Source organism: Nanorana parkeri, unplaced genomic scaffold (assembly GCF_000935625.1).
Source record: "Nanorana parkeri isolate BGI_ZX_2015 unplaced genomic scaffold, ASM93562v1 scaffold258, whole genome shotgun sequence".
Classification (NCBI taxonomy): domain Eukaryota; kingdom Metazoa; phylum Chordata; class Amphibia; order Anura; family Dicroglossidae; genus Nanorana; species Nanorana parkeri.
In genome coordinates, this window is record NW_017306526.1 from 593,358 (window position 1) to 602,637 (window position 9,280).

A 9,280-nucleotide genomic window follows, 5' to 3' on the forward strand; every position below is an offset into this window, starting at 1 on the left:
CCAAGTAGCCTTCGGAAACGCGCGCTTGTTGCGCGACTTTTTTACCGCGAATCGCGGTAAAAAACGCGCCATGGTCGCGCGACAGACGCGCATATGCAATACGCCTAGGTGTAAACGAGACCTTAGAAGGGTTAAAAAACTTCAACAAAGTATTCCTTGAGTGATAATACAAAGCCAGTGCATTACAGAAAAGTTGCTTTCCTATGCTAGGGATCTAGTTATATTATGTTATCTTTCAGCTGCAATAAAATTTAAATAGCATAAACACTTGTTCAAATACTAAAATGGAACTCAGCAGTAAAAAAAACTCCCTTTAGACTAGTTATGCATTCATAAAAATACACACACGCGCACACATAAAATTATTTACATTTTATATCTGAAGCCAATTTTTAGTTTGAATAGACCAGGGAAGTGTTAAAACTCATATCAGGTTTTTCTTTTTTTCATCTGTGTCCCTTTGAGAAGATTCCCCTTTATTTTCTGTCCCATAAACCCAACATAAAGAGAGAAGAAATATCTTCACACTTAAGAAAATTCTCTCTTAGACAGTTGTCACCACTGAAAGAGTTCTCGTCATTTCTTTTTATGGCGACAACTCCAAATTTTGAGCTTTCCTTCAATTTCAGGCCCAATGACAGTGGCTATGAGGACAAATAATGGGGTAATTCTCCCCAGCAGGGACACGGCAGCAACAAAAACCTGACCCTTCTCTATTCAAAATGTTTAAAAAAAAGGTTTCACTTAAAGTGGTAGCCAAAAGGTAAAAAGGACAAATGGATTTTAAGCAAGGGTCCTATGGAGCCAGCCTTGTATGTGTTAGTAAGCTGTGTCTGTGTCTCCACAAACACACGGACAAAACAGGGCAAAACCTTGCCCTCCTTTCTGCTCCTCTGTGCTACCGTCTCCTTTCTCTAAGCTAGTGGTTCGACACCTACTGGAGATTGTTCTGTCCCTTGCGATCTTGTATTGGACAAGAAGTTCAGGAAAGCTAAGCTGAGAGAGTTGGAGCCAGCTGTTTGGAAACATGATGACTGGAAGTGCTTGGGCAAAAATGTAAAGAAATACTTTGCTGGTCAATGTATATGTCTCTGATCTGGATTCATTATAGGAAAAAAAGTTTGAGCATTTAATACTACTTTAAAATGCACGTTAAATAATACCAGAATAACTACATCAAATCTATCTGTTTTATTTATTCACCAAATCTCCAATAGTCAGACTGAGAGTAGATGTAATGCAGTGTAAGACAGTCAAGCTCAATGCTGTCAGCAAAACGTGTTTGCAAATACTGAAAGCTGGAGGAAAGAAGATGGGAGCAAAAGGGAGACCTCATTGATGTGGTGAGAATGGCTCATAGTCCAACCAGTAGGTTCCTTGTAAAGGAATTACGCAAGTAGCTGCAAAGGTTCAGTAACTTATCAAGTATATGAGAGGACTGTGAATCACAATATAGACTCATCATAATTACAAACATTTTGAAGTTAAAAAAAAAGCCTATTTACTTGTTTTCCAGAAATGTAGAAGTTACATTTTACACAGGACTTTACAGAGTGCATATAACCCTTCACGCCAGGCTCTGTTCTCCACAGAGGTTCACAATCTAAACCTCCGCCACACTTATAAACAAAAAGGGCCATTTGGGATATGTCTTTGGATTGTAGGAGGAAACCAGACAAACTGCATGCAGAAATGGATTTGCACTCAGGATGCACAACAGTGAGGCACAAGTGCTAACAAGTTATCCACAATGCTGACTTATATAGCTCTTTCAATGTATATTTAATTGCATGTTTGGAGTTCGAATTAAATAATTATTTACTAATATACTCACATATACCTGGAAAAATGCATTTTATAAATTAAGTAATGCAGCTTTTGTTTTACACATGCTCAGTTCTAAGAGGTATTAAAGATTTCTGATAAAACAAAGAAGGTATTAAATCAATTGTCTGACATTAAATAGAGGGTTTTTTAATGCCTCCTTTTTATACCAGACCAGTTAACCTGCATTTGTCTCAAACTATCTCTAAGGTTAAAGAAAAATAGGAAATTATGCAATCCCTTTCAGTTGATGTGCCAGGTTTTCATGAAAGGAATAAGACTTCCTTACAATTTTTAAGTGCAGTATGTTATCTGCTTAGCCATTGGAAGAATTGTACCACAGACATACACAGTTGTAGTTACATTCCTCAATCCAAGTGAAATGAAATCAGGGAAATAGGAATAATTATAATAAGTGACAATAGTTTCAGTGACAAACCACAGGCACATAGTGGAAACACACAACTTGATAGATGCAAGTAATTCACTTGCAATGGTTAGTCAAGTAAGAGTTAACCAATAAGACTCAGAAGAACCAACATATTATTCAGTGCCATGTTATAAAATGAGGCATGTGAACAAACAGATTCCATGTATTTTTAATCCCATTCTGATATCTTATTAGCACAGATAACAACTTTTTTTCACACTATTTTTTTACTACCCCAGCTTTATAAATAATTCCAAAAGTATTAAAAAAAAAATAATAATTAAGTTTGCAAATTGTTTGTATTTAGTTTTTTATCTAAAATTTTACTTTAATCTTTTCGTTTTTATTAAGTTATCTTTTGCGTAGTTCGGTTTTCTAAAAAGCGGTATCTACAATAGATTACATTTAGCAGAAACGAGAATTATTTATAGTAGACTTGGTAGATCTTTTTTTTTTTGGGAGTCTCTTTGGGGCCTGCTATAAATTAAAATGCAGTTTTAAAAGTTTGCTGCGACCACAGTGCTGTGTTTACATTCTTCCGAGGCAAGCCTGCGTACTAGTCATTTATATCCTAAACACTTGGACGTAATATGTTTATATAAATGGAAGAATGACAGGCTTTCTCAGTGCAAAAATCTGACTTGGCAAATTAAGTATCCAAAAAGTGATAGCAGACTGCCCTCTAGTGTTTATTCATGTATTCTAGTAGGTGGAATGGCAATGGGTTAAAAGGTAGCAAAAAGTGAAATAACAGCATTCAAAGTACAATAACTTATACCAATAAATCAGGACTTATCTTTTACTCATTTCTAGATCTGGTAATAGCTGCTCGGCCAGTGATTTGCCAGATTCGCTACCACAGTTTGTTTCTTGGCATTAATATCTTGTGTGATTTGTGATCCTTTCCACTATTCTCCCTTCTGATCCCCCCAAATATTTAACCTATTTTTGACACATAAACGTGTGATGCAAATCACTTTTACTGCATGTAGTGCACAGCAAAGGTGCAGTTAAACTTTGCGCTACACATGAAGCCTAAACCTAACCCTTAATCCTAACTCCTAACCTGAACCTAAACCATAATCTTTAGCCCTAATGTCAACCTAACCAAACTCTTAGCCTCAACATAACCCAAAGGCGTAACCCTTGATCTAACCCCTAAACACAGTCCCTAAATCTAACTCACGGTCTCAATATAACTTATAAACATGAAAATAAATACTGCCTCTGGGTAGGTAGAGAAGTATAAGGTGGAAGAGGATTGGGGTGCTGGCTTTGAGGATGAAGTGGACATGGGGCAGGCTTCAAGGGGTAAGTTTCAACCCTCCAGACCCCTGGAGTTTTAAGTGGATCGGGTGAGATGGTTGAGGACACAGTTGTTCTCAGTTACATTGAGGAACCGGGGTCCTCTGTTGCAGATAATTTGTAATGAATGGGCTTATTCACGCTGAAGTGCTGGAACAAGATTCCCAGAGGAACTATGGTTGGCTAGAACAAAAAGGAGGGTAACAGTGTTTTAACCGAGAGAACACTGTAAAAGAAGGTTATTAAATTGACCAAGACCTATAGTTTTATAAAAATATAAACTTTATTGATTACAAGATAATATATTCGGTGTCTGTTAGCTCACTTCTCAAATTACTAATAAAAGAACAACGTTGTTCATGACACTCATACTCCCATTCATTCATACAAACTAAGCGTTCCAACAAACTTGGCAGTGTTTGATTTCTTGACAATTTCCTAAAGAAGGAATTTTCTTAATTTTACACCTGTTTCTACTCCATAATTATGTTCCTGCTTAACGATGATGTAAGAGGTGGACGTCGGAGAGGAAGATCTATATTTTCCAATTTACTTCCAAATATAACTCTAGTCAGTCTGCGTTTTCTTTACCCCGATAGTGTGGTTGATATGGGTTACTTATTGGTTTCAGTTAATAAGGAAGTCTCTTCGTTTTATTGTGGTTTCTTTAAGACCATATCATCCACTGGAGTGTTTTGTGTATGTATTGGTCTTAATCTAACAACAACACCTCTTATTCATTCATGCCTGAAGAATCTCCAAATTTTTTTCCATCATATATGGTTCCTCCTGGTGGAGGATAACTCAGATCCAGAAAATGGCTGACTGCTTTTAGACCCCATTCATGTGGTATGGATGTGTATAACGACTCCACATCCACCCCCACAAGAATGGCTTTATTTTTTATTTCGAGATTTTCTATTTTGTTTAGTACGTCTCCTGTATCTTTTACGAATGAAGGTAATTTGAATACCATTTCCTTTAGGAGGTGGTCAAGGTACTTTCCCAAGTTCTCCAGGGGGGCTCCCACTGCTGATACTATGGGTCTCCCTGGGGGGTTTGTGTTATTTTTATGGATCTTTGGGATAGTGTAGAACGTAGGGGTGTTAAATGTATTCGTTTTCAGGAAGCCAGACTCCTTTTTAGACAGTAGTCCCACCTCTCTTGCGATATCCAATTTGTAATTATAGTCACAAATTAATTTTTTGAAAGGGGAGCTATCGAGTCTCTTATAGGTGTCTTTGTCATTCAAAAGACGCTTGGCTTCCATAACGATATCTTCTCTGTCATTAAGACCACGTTCCCCCCTTTGTCACTACTTTTTATTATCAGGTCGGGAATACCTTTCAGTTCTTTTAGTGCTTTTCTTTCCATAGGGTTTAGGTTATCTTGTCCTTTAATATCCCAGGTAGTTCTTTTTAAGTCCTTTTCTACCAAATCTTTAAAGAGTGCAATGTATCTATTATTTGTCAACGTTGGCATTGTTTTTGATTTTAATCTTAGATGGGTATTTCTCGTTGGGGGTTCGTCTAGGGGTTCCCCTATGTTCTCCTCAAGGAGAGCTTCGAGGTCCTTTAAGGCTTGGATATCTATATCATTTTTATTTATATTTGTTTCTTGGGAGGAGGGATTGATTACTTTCCGTTCATGTATGTACCTCAGATATATTTTCCTTAGGAACAAATTTAGGTCCTTAAAAATTGTAAATTCGTCCATTCCATCCGTTGGTGAGGATGGGAGGATTCCTCTCCTTGTGTATGTTCCGAGGTTATGTATGTCGGTTCATGTTTCTCGTCTGTATTTTGTACTCTCGACTTCTGTCTTGTTTTTTTGGATTTCCCTCTCCTTTTTCTTCTGTTTCTTCCTTTCTTTTGAATTTCGTCAATCCCTCCTCCTCCAATTCTAAAAAACTAACTGTTTTCCGTGTATGTTCTCCTTCACTTTCACTTGTTTCTTCCATGTAACGATCTTTACTTCTGGATTGTCTTTTTCTAGACTGACTCCTCCCCCTTTTTATGGTTGGCTACCCTTTTGGATTCCCAGTACAAGAGGAAAATGGCAGATCTCATGTTGCCATCCTAGAAGGAGCAAAAAATGCATTACTTGGAAGAGGTGCTGCTGAAGAACCTCTTGGCCACCTTTCCAAAGAGTGACAGGATCCCCTTATGTGGAAACAGTTTTGGTTTAAAAATTGTTTTCACTAGATTCTCTGAATGAATCACACGGATTTGGACACTTTGGGGTCTATTCACTAAGCTGCCGAGGGCAGCGGAGTGAATGACCGATCTGAAGTGAAGTGAGCCGAACACTGTTCGGCTATTAACTTCAGGCTGGTACAGCTGAATTCAGCCGTACATCGGCTGAAATCAGCCGTACATCGGCTTGCTTCACGTGGCTTTGGGTCGGCCGAAGATGCTCAGCATGTTCGGCCGACCCGAAGTGCAGAAGGAGTTCGACTCAGCCGATCAAACATCTGGATCGGCTGAGCCGAACCTCCGGCTGGCTACTCGCTGCTGTTCGGTCTATTCTTATACATGCAGAACAGCAGTGAGTGAATAGCCGAATGCCGCCGAGCGGCATTCGGCTCGGCTGTTCTGCTCAGTCCCTCAGAGAGAACAGAAAAAGAGTGAAAAAAGTAAAAAAAAAGACAATAGAAAACGATTGTGCGGAGCTAGCAGTGACAGCTAGCTCCGCCCAATAGTTTCCTATTGTCCGGCGGCTCTGCTGCTGTAAAAAAAAAAAGAAAAAAAAAACTCTCCCGGGCGCTCTGGGAGCCTCCCGCTCCCGGCCGCCCAGGAGAAAAACAGTGCTGTGTCTTTTTTTCTTTATTCTGACAGATCCTTCGGCAGCTTCGTGAATAGACCCCTTTGTTTCACTAATAGCTTTATTGTTCTTTTAACTGTTTACATTTATGTGAATACATGTATGTTAGTAGATAAATTGATTCACTGTTACTTATGAATTTATATATGTTGTTTTCTCGTGTTTGAATACTTTCATAGTTTGTACATGGCAGGGGGTTTTCTGTTCATAAATTAAAGGAGAATTTTGAGGCGGGTGATTTTCACTCAGCCTCATAATCTGAGCCTCTAGATAGTCAGAGCCAGTTGTCACTCATGCAGCTGGGTGGATCCAGAAAGAATTGTCAGGATCCGTTCCGGCTGTGGCGTCTCAGTATACTGAGCTTTGGGTGACAGGAGGACGCTAGTTTGTGTCCTCCCGTTACCCTTAGGAGAACTATGGGGAAAAGCCCTAGCCCCATAGTTCTCCTTTAAATAGTGCAGCATATTTATAGTTAAGAAAGACAAATGCACCTGACCCCTGATACAGTTGACCCACTCACTTTTATTTAAAAAAAACAAAACAGTCCTGGATCAGCAATTAATCCAAAGGCCCTGACTATTATGTTTGCTTGGAATCTGGCCTGAAAAAAATGGTTACACCTTACACCATTACCATCTCCTGCCACCACTGCTAGTCATGCTGCCAGTACCATCTCCTGTTACCAATACCAGCTCCTTCCATTTCTTCTGGCCTGCCTCCATTACCAGCCCTTTCCACACTGCTGGCTTACCTACATTACCAGTGTCTGTCACTGCTGCTGGTTTTCCACCATTACCATCTCCTGCCACCATTACCAACTTCTTCCACCACTGCAGGCCTGCAACCATTACCAGTTGGTGCCATCAATAGCATCTCCTTCTACTGCTGCTGGCATGTCACTATTACTATATGCTTCCACCGCTGCTGGTGTGCCACCACTACCATCTCCTGCCACAATTAACAACTTTTCCACTTCTGCTGGCCTGCCACCATTACCAGCTTCTGCCACCATTACCAGCTCCTTTCACTGCTATTGGCCTGACAGCATAACCATCTCCTGTTACCATTACCAGCTCCTTCCACTGTTGCTGATCTGCCACCATTACCATATCCTGCCACCGCTGCTGGTCTGCCACCATTACCAGTGGTGGACCTAAGGAACAAAGGGCCCTGGTGCAATATTTTTTCTCGGGGCCCCCCTTCCCACTCCCAAAGGGGGGCAGAAGCAGATCTCAGATCTCAGACTTAGTAACGCAGTGGACTCAGGACTTAGTAACGCACTGGACTCTGGACATAGTAACTCACTGGACTCTGGACTTTGTGGGGTTCATGACAGCTGTGTGTGTGTCACAGAAAGTGCAATTTTTGTTCCCTATTATAATCCATTTCTCTAATTGCATGAAATTACAGCACTGTTTGCAGTTTCTGGGCACCCCCACATCAAACTCCCCCCCTCCCCCCCAATGAGGTTCAGCTTGACACTCTTAGCCCATACATCAAGTTACGCTCTTACTAATGCTCCAACCAGCACTGTGCTGGCAGGAGCATTAGTAAGAGCGTAACTTGATGTGTAGGCTAAGAGGGTCAAGCTGAACCTCAACTTCACTTCAAGATTTATATTTGTGTCCTTCCAGTCCAGAGATTTACACAGTGCTACTGATAGCACAGCCAGTGACCTGCTATGTCTTTGCTGCAGTTAAGCAACACAGCTAGGTCACCTCCTGGCCAACAACCAGTGACTGTACAGTAAAGAAGCAATGTACTGATTATGCTTTCTCCTCCTTTCAGAATATTCTTTGTTGACACATGTGCAAGCAGCACACCTGATTGACTCAAAATGCTGCTCCTCCCTCCATACTGCTGCTGTAAAAGGAATCACAGAGCCTTGAAATCAAGTCAAATTCAGGTATATTTACTAGCTGCATTTAATAATTCATGTATTTATTTAGTTATTTTTAATAAATATGTAACTATGTATAACTTTTAGGAGAGGTTGCCCATTGAAAATACCAACTTGAACCTGCTTCAAAATATCTCACTTATGCCAAACAATATGATTAAATAAACCATGCAATTACCTCTGTATATTTCAATGGAGAGTAATCTCTAATGCAGATACATGTTATAAAAGTGAGGTTAGTCATATATGTTTAGATTTATCTTGTTCAGACCCCGTGAGCTGAATTAAATTGAATGGAGGAATCTCACTTGATGGCTATTGTATACAGAGAGCCACAACACCCACTGCTGCATTGCCAAACCATGACTGCATTTGATAGGATGCAGTCACTGTTTGGCCTACAATTTTCCACCCAGCTCCTTCGTTTTTTTATTCCACTTTTGTGGAGTCACATGGTTCTGACTGGGCTACACACGGCTTGAATATTAGCTAAAATTGAAGCCACTTATGGCCAGCTTAAGTGAAAGGAAGTGTTGTGTTGTCTATACCTCTGGCCTCTGGATGTCACTATATACAGTAGCTGTATTGTATAATTACAGTACCTTCTAGACTCTGAACAAGGAAGTTCCTGTCTCTTGCACTGTGGTTACAGCGTGAAGAAGATGGCTTCATGAAACTTTTAATAAAGATCTTCTTCTTCTCCTCTGCCTCCCATACTTCACAACCAAAATATCTCATTTATTGCAGCAAAAAAAAGTTAAGACATAAGGAGGAGAAAATAAGCAAATTCTGATTGTAAACAAGTTAGTAGATAAAGTATTTCAACGGGAACCCTTTTTTAATACGTATGTAAAAGAGATGCGTCAATACTCTTTTTGCGTGTCTTAATTAGAGTCAATAATATAAAAAAAAAAATTCTGCACATAGATTGTAATTATATATATATATATATACAAAAATGTTTGCCTGGTAAATTTATAGGCTCTTCATGAGGTTTT